Source organism: Cherax quadricarinatus, chromosome 47, assembly GCF_038502225.1.
Source record: "Cherax quadricarinatus isolate ZL_2023a chromosome 47, ASM3850222v1, whole genome shotgun sequence".
In the NCBI taxonomy this organism is placed as follows: Eukaryota; Metazoa; Arthropoda; class Malacostraca; order Decapoda; family Parastacidae; genus Cherax; species Cherax quadricarinatus.
The window spans coordinates 17,229,661-17,241,825 of NC_091338.1; the positions used below are offsets into that span (position 1 = coordinate 17,229,661).

General features: G+C 41.6%; 1 long non-coding RNA gene across 1 annotated transcript in view; it reads right to left on the minus strand.

Annotated features, from left to right (window-relative positions):
• Positions 1 to 983: 983 nt before the first annotated feature.
• The window catches only part of LOC138854046 (uncharacterized), a 62,231-nt gene continuing 51,049 nt past the window's right edge, over positions 984 to 12,165 (minus strand). Inside the window, exon 3 of the long non-coding RNA XR_011393242.1 lies at positions 984 to 4,123. This is a non-coding gene — a long non-coding RNA (uncharacterized lncRNA). The remainder of the gene's footprint in view (positions 4,124 to 12,165) is intronic.

The window sequence follows — 12,165 nt, forward strand, 5'->3', positions numbered from 1 at the left end:
AAGTGCAGTCTGGAAAAAAGTGAGGAAATTGAGTGGTAAGTACTCTCCTGACCCGGCTCCTGTTCTACAGGTCGCCAGTGTTGATATAGCAAACCCTCTTGACGTTGCCATTGAAATTGGCAATCAGCTGGTCCATATTTCCCGGGGGCTTCATCTATGCCCCTCGTTTCTTTCCTCAAAGTCTGCCAGAGAGTTAGTACCCTTGGACTTTTCTTCTCTCAGAGAACAGTATAATGGGCCTTTTACACTTTGGGAACTGGAGGCAACACTCAGCTTGCCGATCATCGGCAGCTGGGCCTGACGACATTCATATTCAGATGTTACAACACTTACATCAGTCAGCCCTTGTAGTCCTCTTACACCTCTTCAATCTTATTTGATCACAAGGAGTTCTTCCCCAGCTGTGGACATCTGCCATTGTTCTCCCTTTCCGCAAGCCGGGTACTACGGGACATGATGCCTCCCACTATCGTCCCATTGCTCTTACTAGTGCAGTTTGCAAAGTTATGGAACGTCTGGTAAATTGACGTTTAATGTGGTATTTAGAGACTCGCAACAGTCTCTCCACTAGTCAATATGGCTTTCGTAAGGTCCGATCTACTACAGACCCCTTACTACGCTTGGATATGTATATTCGTAATGCCTTTGCGAATAATCACTCGGTTATTGCCATATTTTTTGACCTTGAGAAGGCATATGACACAACTTGGAGGTATAATATTTTGGCCCAAGCCCACTCCTTAGGCCTTTGAGGCAATCTACCACCCTTCCTTAAGAACTTTTTAACTGACAGACATTTCCGTGTTCAAGTCAATAATGTGCTCTCCCCTGATTTCGTCCAAGCTGAAGGTGTCTCTCAGGGATGTGTTCTGAGCACAACCCTCTTTCTCCTTGCTATAAATGATTTGGCCTGTGTTCTTCCACCCAATATTTGGTCATCGATCTATGTTGATGACTTCGCTATTGCTTGTGCAGGCGCTGACTGTTACCTCATTACAGTTTCTCTCCAGCATGCGGTCGACCGTGTTTCCAATTGGGCCACCAGGCATGGGTTTAAATTTTCCAGTACTAAAACTCGCCAAATTACTTTCACTAGACGCTCTGTCATCTCCGATCATCCTTTGTACCTCTATGGCTCCCGTATCCCTGAACGTGATAGGTTTCTAGGCCTTCTCTTTGACCGTAGATTATCCTGGAAACCTCACATTACCTCTCTGAAGGCAACTTGTCACAGCTGGCTGAACCTTCTTAAAACCCTTGCTCATCTTTCATGGGGAGCCGATCGTCGAACTCTGCTTCGCCTACGTTCAGCCCTCATTTTATCGAAATTCGATTATGGTGACCAGATCTATTCAGCGGCCTCTCCTGCAACTCTAGCCTTAACCCCATCCATCACCAAGGATTACGTTTATGCCTTGGTGCCTTTCGCTCTTCCCCTGTTGAGAGCCTCTATACAGAAGCGAATGTTCCATCCTTGTCTGATCGCCGTGATGCTCATTGCCTTCGCTACTATGTACACTCTCGTGATCTCCGCAATCCTTCCATTTATAGAATGGTCACCGATATTAGTAGACATTATTTGTTCGCCGCCTCTGTTTGCTCCGTCCCTTCTCTCTCTTCGCCTACATTCGCTCTTTTCTTCCCTTCAATTACCACCTTTATATGTTCATGTAGCATCTCACTTTCCCCTACCCCCCTGGGAAGTTCCAGCTGTTCGGGTCTGTTCTTTCTCACTCCCTTGCTCGAAAGCTCAACTGCCTACGGTGGCTTCCTGCTCTCTTTTTCTTGACCTCTTCCACTCTCATTCTCATGCCATTGCTGACTCCACAGATGGCTCTTAAGTCTTCTGACGGCGTCGGATTCGCAGCAGTGTTTCCGGACAGTGTCGTGCAAGGGCATTTAATATCTTCGGCTAGCATTTTTACTCCTAAATTGTATGCCATTCTTACAGCACTTATTCGTGTTGCATCTATACCTGTGTCATCATTTGTGGTTGTCTCAGACTCCCTTAGTGCTCTACAGGCTATACAGAAATTTGATAAACCTCACCCCCTAGTTCTCCGTATCCAACTTTGGCTACGCCATATCTCTACCAAGCATAAAGATGTTTTTTGTAGGGTCCCTGGTCATGTTGACGTACAGGGCAATGAACAGTTACACACTGCTGCGCGGTCAGCAGTACATGACCTACCAATTTCATATAGAGGTGTCCCATTTCCAGACTATTTTGCTGTAATAGCTACCCTCCTTCACACCCGTTGGCAACAATGTTGGTCGACTTTACTCGGTAACAAACTTCATTCTATTAAACCAAGCATAGGTTACTGGCCGTCTTCTTGTCATCACTGCCGAGGTTGGGAGACCACTCTCTCCCGCCTTCGCATTATCCACACTCGTCTTACTCATGGGTATCTCATGGAGAGGCACCCTGTTCCTCTGTGAGCAGTGTCAAGTTCCAATATCGATTAGCCACATTCTGTTAGACTGCCCTCTCTATCAATGAGCAAGCAGACTTTACCTCCGTCGTCGTCTCCGCTCTACTACTCTCTCTTTACCTTCCCTTCTTGCTGATGGACCCTCCTTTAATCCTGACTCTTTCATTGACTTCTTGACGACTGATTTACTCCACAAACTCTGATGATGATACCTTTTGCACTCCCCTCAGCCTTTTCTACCTCAATCTCTTGCTGCCCTCTACCCTTGCACCATCCTCTGCCTCGCTGTTCTCCGTAACCTATTACTTATGCATCTCCCTTTTGCCACCTGATACCCTCGCTTCCTTCCTGCCCTGCAGCGCTGTATAGCCCTTGTGGCTTAGCGCTTCTTTTTGATTATAATAATAATCCCCTCCACTACAGATACACCCTCCAAGTCATTCTGTATTGTTCCATCCTCTAAATGACCAAACCACCTTAAAAAACCCTCTTCAGCCCTCTGAATAATACTTTTTGGAACTCCACACCTAATTTCACCACCACAAATTCTCCGCATAATATTTACCCCACACATTGCCCTTAGACACGACACCTCCACTGCCTCCAGGCTCTTTGCTGCAGTATTCGCAGCCCATGCTTCACACCCATATAAAAGTGTTGGTACCACTATAGTACATTCCTCTTTTTCCTCCATGGACAGTTTTTTTTTTTTTTGTCTCCACAGATACCTCAATGCACCACTAGCCTTTTTTCCTTCATCAATTTTATGATTAGCCTTGTCCTTCATAAACCCATCTGCTGACAAATTACTCCCAAATATCTGAACACATTCACTTCCATACTCGCTCCCTCCAATGTGAAATCCAATTTTTTTTTACTTAACTCTGATACCTTCAAAGCTTTACACTTTGTTTTCTTTCTTTATACACCCTATCAAACTTGTTTGCTAACCTTTGCAACTTCTCTTTAGAATCTCCCAAAACCACAGTATCAGCAAAAAGTAACTGTGTCAACTCCCATTTTATATTTGATCCCTCTCCCCAGCACCCTAGCATTTACTCCTTTTACAGCTCCATCTCTAAATATGTTAAACATCCATGGTGACATTACACATCCCTGTCTAACGCCTACTTTTCTGGAAAGTAATCTCCCTCTCTCCTACACCCCCTAACCTGAGCCTCACTATCCTCATAAAACCTTTTTACAGCATTTAGTAACTTACTACCAGTTCTATACACTTGCAACATCTGCCACATTGCTTCCCTGTCCACCTTATCATATGACTTTTCTAAATAAATAAATGCAATGAAAACATCTGTACCTTTATCTAAATATTTTTCACTTGTATGCTTCAATGTTAACACTTGATCTACACATCCCCTACTCATTCTAAAACCTCCTTGTTCATCTGCAGTCCTGCTGTCTGTCTGCTAATTCTTTCAGTAATAACCCTACCATACACCTTACCTGGTATACCCAGTAGACTTATTCCTCTATAATTTTTACAATCTATCTTGTTCCCCTTTATCTTATACGTATATAGGAATTCAACACGCTCTCTGCCAATCCCCCCGCAACTGGAAAGTATCTTCATCAGGTGCCAGATCAACCAGGCTGTGATGGATATGTAGGTCAGCGAGCCACCAGAAGCTGCTTGGTTGACAGGCATGCACCATACGAGCCGGGCTCTGAAAGTAGAAAAACTTACAGAACTCAAAATTATTTCAAAATGACCAGCAAAATGAAATCAGCCCCAATCCACACTCCAGTCCATGTGTACACACAGAGATGCAGAACAAGTCACATGGGTATGGAAATCTTTAGCCCTAGTACTCTCGTGCATCGTCAGGAGCTATGCAGTGTTGCAAGACAGTAATAAATAGGAGGGGAAATTCTCAGTGGCGGCCTTTGCCACAGGATTAGGGCCACCACCGACCCAACACCCACCTCCTGCCTTCTCACACCCTTTCAGTGTAATGGACCCCTCAAGGAAGGTTCCTTGATGTTGATGAGGGGCTCTTGATTTAGGGAATTGGATCTGCTCCAGTTCCCCAAATTAAGCCTGAATATTCAACCTTCCACATCCCCCCCAGGCGCTGTATAATCCTCCGGGTTTAGCGCTTCCCCCTTAATAATAATTATAATAATAATAATCAGTGTAATGGGAGGGGGAGGGCTTTAGAGGTTTACAGAAAGCAAATTGCAGAATATTTTTGAAACTCGGTAGTCAGCCCGAAACCGCACCTAATCGATATCAACTGATTTAGTGCCGTATGGAATCATTTTACTAAAGTGGTTAATGTACTCCCAAACTCCCTGCATTTATTATACGAATCCCTGAATTGAGCCTGAATACCTTCTATCCCCCACATGCGCTGTATAATCCTACTGGTTTAGCGCTCCCCCATGATTATAATAATAATTATAATACGAAACTAAGACGTCAAAATGGAGAAGTGACAAGTGGGGTTCTGTAATGATCAGTATTAGGACCAGTACTGTTTCGAATATATGTGAATGACACCAGGTGAGATCCAGGCAAATGTGTGTGTGCTGATGCTTTAAAACTAATGATCATAAAAACCATTAAGGACAAGGAAAGATTTCAAATGGATATGAGCAAACTGTTATGAAGATTGGAAAACGGTAAGATGATCAGACACAAAGAGTTGCAGAACAGAGACTGCAAACCTCACTCAGAGAAAGACCTCGGGATGAGCATAGTGCCAAGCAAATCGTTGGAGGCACACATCTACTGAACAACATTTGTAGCCAATGCTCGTCTTACAAGTCTAAGAGTATCCTTCAGGAATATCAGCACATTCATTCAAGACCCTCTGTGCAACATATGTCAGGCCCATCTTGAAGTACGTACGCAGCACCAACGTGAAACTGGAGAAAGTGTAGAGGTATGCAATGAGACTGGTCCCAGAGTTAAGGTGTATGAGCGATGAGGAGAAGCTAAAGGAACTGATCTTGATGACATTATAGGAAAGTTGAACAAGGGGAATCATGATAGCAGCATACAAAATGCTTGGGAGAACTGATAGGGTAGACAGGAATTGAGCGAGAGGCGAGGAAGAGTACACAGGGAAGGAGGGCTCTAGTTGAAAATTAAACCCGCAGATGGGTCAGAGAAATGTCAGAAAGCACTGCAGATCCCATACATAGTTTTAAAAGTAAGTACAATAGGGCTCACGAAGCTTGGGTGAGCATTTGGTAAATGACAGGTTGAGAGGCAGGCCTAGCAAGGCCATATATAGCTCGATTGCTAGCGCACTCGCCTCTCACATTCAGGCCCGTGGTTCGATCCCCAATATGGGTGGAAACATTAGGACGTGTTTCCTTAAGACACCTGCTGCACCTGTTCATCGATGTGAGTCTCATCCTGGGGACCCAGCAAACACTTCATTCAGAAGACTGTTGTCCATAGTGATGTCATTTCCTGGATCCCACGCAGCAACGCACGTCATCAAGATTATTCAAGAATCAATGCCTAAACTCAACATTCCAGCTTCCAGTTAATTGGATAGAATGAGATAATGGCGGCAATGTTGTCAAAGAAGTTGAAGATACAGGATACGACAGTTTTCCATGTTTTCTATCTACACTTCAACCAGTTATCCATGACTGTATTCTGCATTAGAGGGTAATAAAAAACACTGAGCCACTTCAGTCACTCTCCTCCAGCCTGCCCCTCAAGGAAGGTTCCTTGATGTTGGTGAGGGGCTCTTGATTTAGGGAATTGGATCTGTGCTCCAGTTCCCCGAATTAAGCCTGAATGCCTTCCACATCCCCCCTCCCAGGCGCTATATAATCCTCCGGGTTTAGCGCTTCCCCTTGATTATAATAATAATAATAATAATCCTCCAGCCTGCAGTAAACTAGAGGCTCTTTAAGAACAAAATGAACTACCAAAGTACAAGCTCATTCAAAATGTGCCTACCCACTGGAATAATACTTAATGTTAGATCACAAATGTCATAAGATACACCTAATAATTTGAAACTGGGGTGACCCCTTTTTTTTTACACCAAGTTTTAAAGTTGCTGAAGTCTGTGTAACAAGTATTTGATGACACTGGCAGTTTACTGACTAATGTTGATGCAGCAGTTATATGCGATGAATTGAAATAATTTTCCACTTTAGTTGTTTTATGGCAAACATCGTCATCAACATTTAGCACTGTGTTAGATCTATCTACAAATTTATGGCTGTACTCCAGTGATTTTTAGTTATCAAAAGTTTTCTTGGATTGTTTTTTCGATTTTTGAGCAACATTGCCTTGCTTTGCTCCCTTTATAAGCCTCTGCGCTCTGTTCCTAATCTTGTGAAATTCATTTAGCATCCTGCCTGTTTGCCTTAAATCTTTTTAACTGATCCCTGAATTTGATATCCAATATCACAACATTTATCCACGATTCAGTTCTTCGTTTAATCCTAATCTCTTTAACTGGTACAGTATTATCAAGAATGGCGGTGAACATGGTTCTGAATATTTCCCAGGCATCATTTACCTTCGAGCAGCTGTATAGCCCTTATGGCTTAGCGCTTCTTTTTGCTTATAATAATACCTTCAAGCAACTTGTTACCTCAGTCCAATCACAAATGGGTAGCCTACATACCAGTGTTTCTTTACTGTAGTTTCTTGTTGACCTCATTTTTATTGTGCAGGCCTATCCGTTCCCTAATGATTTTCCTGGTGTAATAAGTAATGAATTGATCACTAAGACCCCACCATACTAGACGTGGTTGAGTATGGTGGCTGAGAACTGTGTGATCCGAGTTGGTGCATTGAGTGCAACTATTTAACTATTTGCTTATACCTGTTACATAGCCCGTTATTTTGTTGTTGATAACAGGTATTGAAGTCTCAAAGGATTATTGTCTCACAACTGTGCTCAGTTCTGGATAAGACTAAAAAAGTTTTCTATGAACTGTCACGGGTCTGATGTTTTTGGGTTGTCCTGGGTAATCTACACATAAGCTGCTATGTATGATAATTTATGTAACTGTATTTATGTGTGTCCGTACCTGAATAAACTTACTAAGGGCGGTAACTAGTTCTTAGTAGAATGGCTTTGGTTTTGGGCAGCAACACCTCAAACCATAGAATCTCCAGTTTATTGTCATACAGATTGAGTCTTGGATTGTAAGCGAAGTCATTTTTTACATAAGCACATATTCCACCACCTTGTCTATTTCCATCGAATCGATTTATATTGTAACCTTCTATTTTAACTTTATCATCAGTCACCATGTGATTAGACCAGGATTCAGAGATGGGTATTACTGCACCTCAGATGTCCTCTGTACCATGATACCGTTGCATTACTGTGTCAGACAAGTACAAGGAAAATAATATGTGATACCGACAAAGCTTTTTCGAGTAATAAAGGAAAATTTGTGATTAAGTGACCAGATCTACCTGGAGTTCATTACCTCTGTAACTTGTTCAGATATCCAAACTTTATGGCCCGGTCCTTGGACTCATTATGTACCTCTGTAATCTTGTGACTACCGCCCACAGGATAGGTATGGGTTGACTACCGCCCACAGGATAGGTATGGATTGACTACCGCCCACAGGATAGGTATGGGCTGACTACCGCCCACAGGATGGGCGGTAGTCAACATATTTCTGAAAATGTTTAAAAAAATAGGAAAGTCTTCTCTCGTTAAACATTCAAACGCCATAAAATCATGGATATTATTTTTTTCCGGTTTGCTTTTCGTATTTGCCTACTATTTAAAATTCTCTGCAGTCCTGTAAGAAAAACTAAATTTGATAAAATTCGCAAAAAAAAGGCAGATTTATTCCCACACAGCTTAAAATCACAAAACAACCTTATTAACATATATCACCATTTAGTGTTTGAAGCTGATTAAGCCCTTGTGGCTTAGCGCTTCTTTTTTATAATAATAATAATAATAATGAAGCTGATTAGAAGAGGAATTTACTACTTATAACATTTAGCAAATTATAACATTTAGCAAACTGAAATTCTACGAAGATCAGAGTTTTAGTTTAAGTTTAATATGTTTATTATGCACCCCATACCCATCCAGTGGGCGGTAGTCAAAAGATTACAGAGGTACATAATTGGTCCAGGGACTGGACTCCAAAGTTTTGATAGCTGAGCAAGTTACAAAGGTAATGAACTAGATCTGGTCATAATCATGACCAAGTTACAAAGGTAATGAGCTCCAGGTAGAGCTGGTCACACATGAATAATTGCAAAGGTAATGAATCAAACACATTAATCATGAGAATTTACAAAGGTAATGAGCTCCAGGTAGAGCTGGTCACAATCATGACAAGTTTCAAAGGTAATGAACGATAAACGTGTTATGACATGAGAGTGACAAGCTGTATTTTAATAAAGCCCATCAATGGTACAAGTTTGAAACCCACCAGAAAAGGCATTCTCGAGTAACTGATAAGATTACAACGATTCAATTTTGTGTTAACTATTTCAATAAAATTCCAAATTTGTACCTATTTAGGCTAAACTCGTGGGTATCATCTGTGGGGTTTTAAGTTAATAAGGTACATTAAAGACCAGTGATGGCCTTGAAAAAGCACTTAATGTTGGCAGCTTAAGAACTCCAGCAGCCGCACCCTGGGTACTCCCTCGATTGGGTCAGCTACGTATCTATGCCCCACGGGGCTGTAATAGAGCGATTATGACCAGGGTTAGACACTCTTCCTGATGACATATATTCTCCAGTATTTCAGGTCAGCAAACAAAACCCTCCCCTAAACACCATGAGTATGATGACATTTATCTTTGCAAATATACAGGATCTAAAGCCATCAACAAACAACAAAATGCCTTTCATCAGTAGACTGCTCACAGTCAAATAAAACACAAAAAAGTAATAATAAACAGAGTAAAGTCTGAGGCAGCTACAGTGAAAAGTTCTGTTCCACAGGGTAGAGTACTCGCTCCCACCCTGTTCCTCATCCTCATATCTGGCGTAGACAGAGAAGTAAGCCACAGCACCATGTCTTCCTTTGAGGATAACACATGAATCTGCATAACAGTGTCATCCATCGAAGATACTGCAAGTCTCCCAGCGGATATGAACCAAATCTTTAAATGGCCGCAGAAGTTCATTGAAAAGAAATTTCAATTACTCCGATAAGGCAAACTCATTTGAAATACTCATTTGTACTTCATGTTGTAATTTGTTTACTGTAATTTTGACCACTGAATATATCATTGCTTAGTTAATCTTAAGTTAATTTTAAGCCTGTCCACAATGCTCTGCTTACTAGGGGCTTTTGGCATGTACACCTAATCACTATATTTCCTTGAACAACTATGTATCATGTCCAAATAAAAAATAAATAAATAAATAAACTAGAGGAAATTAAAACTATATCGGAATATAAAACAAATTCCAACTTCACAATAAAGCGAAAAACGAATGTGATGGACCTGAGAGTGATAATGTCAGAGGATCTCACTTTCAAAGACAACAACAAAGTATCTATCTACTATATCAGCTAGGAAAATGATAGGATGGATAATGAGAACCTTCAAAACTAGGGATGTCAAGCACATGATGATTCTCTTCAAATAGCTTGTTATCTCTAGGCTGGAATATTGCTGCACACTAACTGCCCCCTTCATGGTAGGCGAAATTGCTGACCCGGAGAGTGTACAAAGAATTTTCACGGCACACAAAAGTACGATAAGGCACCTGAATTACTGGGAACGGTTGAAGACCCTTGATCCGTATTCCCTGGAGCGCAGGCGAGAGACATACATGGAAATCCTAGAGGGATTAGTACCAAACTTGCACACGAAAGCCACTCCCTATGAAAGCAAAAGACTGGCAGGAGATGCAACATCCCCTCAATGAAAAGCAGGGGCACCACGAGTACACTGAGAGACTGTTCAACTGCCTACCAGCATACATTAGGGGGATTACCAAGAGTTCCCTGGCTGTCTTCAAGAAGGCACTGGACAGGCACCTAAAGTCTGTACCTGACCAACCGAGCTGTGGTTCGTACGTCATTTTGCGTGCGGCCAGCAGTAACAGCCTGGTTGTTCAGGCTCTGATCCACCACGAGGCCTGGTCTCAGACCAGGCCGCGGGGGCGTTGACCCCCGAAACCCTCTCCAGGTAATATACCACTGTGGATAAAATACTTTGTCATATCTTGAGTGAGTGAGTTGTCTCTGAATTCAATAATTTTATCGCACTCCAGTACATAATAACGCAAAATGTGACAATAGTCCATCTGGCAAAGTTTACATTTTGTTTGATCTACCTCTGGTGTTGGTGATTTAACCTGCCAAAGGTACTTGTAACCCAGCTGGAGCCGGTCACCGAAGTGGCTAGTTTATTGTGCAGCCCACATACATCCTGTAAACGGTAGCGCAAGAACACATGGACACATAAAAGGCCTAGGAACTAGGCCCCAAAAGGGTTAACAGGTGTACATATGGGTTTATACCTGCATATCTACAGTTCACTTATCTGTTATAAGCAAATTTAGGAAATTTACTTAGTAGATTTGGTATCTTATTTTCGTGAATAAGATATCTTGACATGTCACATAGGTTATTATACTGTCTCTCTGTATTCCTCAATAAGTGGACAATTAAGCACATAGTGTTCAAGACAGTGACCATATGCCTGATCACATAATTTGCATTTAGTTTGATCATCATCTGTGTATCTCCCAAACTGCCAGAAGTTCTTGTAACCTAGCCTAAGCCTGGCCACTACAACATCAGTCAGTCTGTTCACATTGCAAGTTGCTCCATAAGCATATTTATCTATGTTCATGTTATCATAGTGGGTTATAGATCTACTCAGGCTTCTAACTGCATTCCTATAACAATCATTTTCATTATTTACTTCTCTCCTAATATTATTCCTAATGCTAGACACAGACATACCAAAGTTATATTCTACATTCTCCTTCTGGGTACTCTTCTTGGCTAACATATCAACTTTATCATGAAGGAGTAATTCAGTTTGTGATGGGATCCATAGCAATTGTACATTAATTCCTTTGTCCCGGATTTTTGAGTATCTATACCTGGCTTCTCCAATGAGCATGTTGTTGGAGTCATTATATGAGTCAAGAGCATTCAGTGATGACATAGAATCAGTAATGATGATAGAGTCAAGTTCAGTTTCATAATTTAGCGTTAGCGCCATTAGGATTGCAAACAGTTCAGTTTGCAATGTAGACGCCCAGTTGTTAATTCTTATGCCTAGTTCAACAAATTTATTATCGTTATTAACTAGGGAGGTGGCAACAAGAGCAGATGCAGTCCTACCAGAAGACTCCTGTTTAGATCCATTAGTGTATATAACTTGATAAATTATTACTACCAGCTAGGCGAGAAATTTCTTCTTGAGCAGTTGCTTTAATAAGTGATTTAAGGAAGGGATTACTAGCAATGAGCTTCTTGGGAGGGACAGTAGTGACATTCAAGAGTGCTTATTTTGTTGAACCTTACCTAACCTCAGTAAGGAAGTTCACAGCTGACCTAGAGACTGTTGACTGGCCTACAGAATTCTCCAAGGCCAATGGTATTGATGACTGGACAGTCATTTTTCTTAACAAATTACTTAGACTATACAACAAACATTGTCCTATAAAAACAAAACAGATCACAAACAAACGGCTTGGTTGCCCATGGCTAACCAGCACCATTCTGAAATCCATTGACAAGAAACACCAATATGAAAAGCAATATAGAC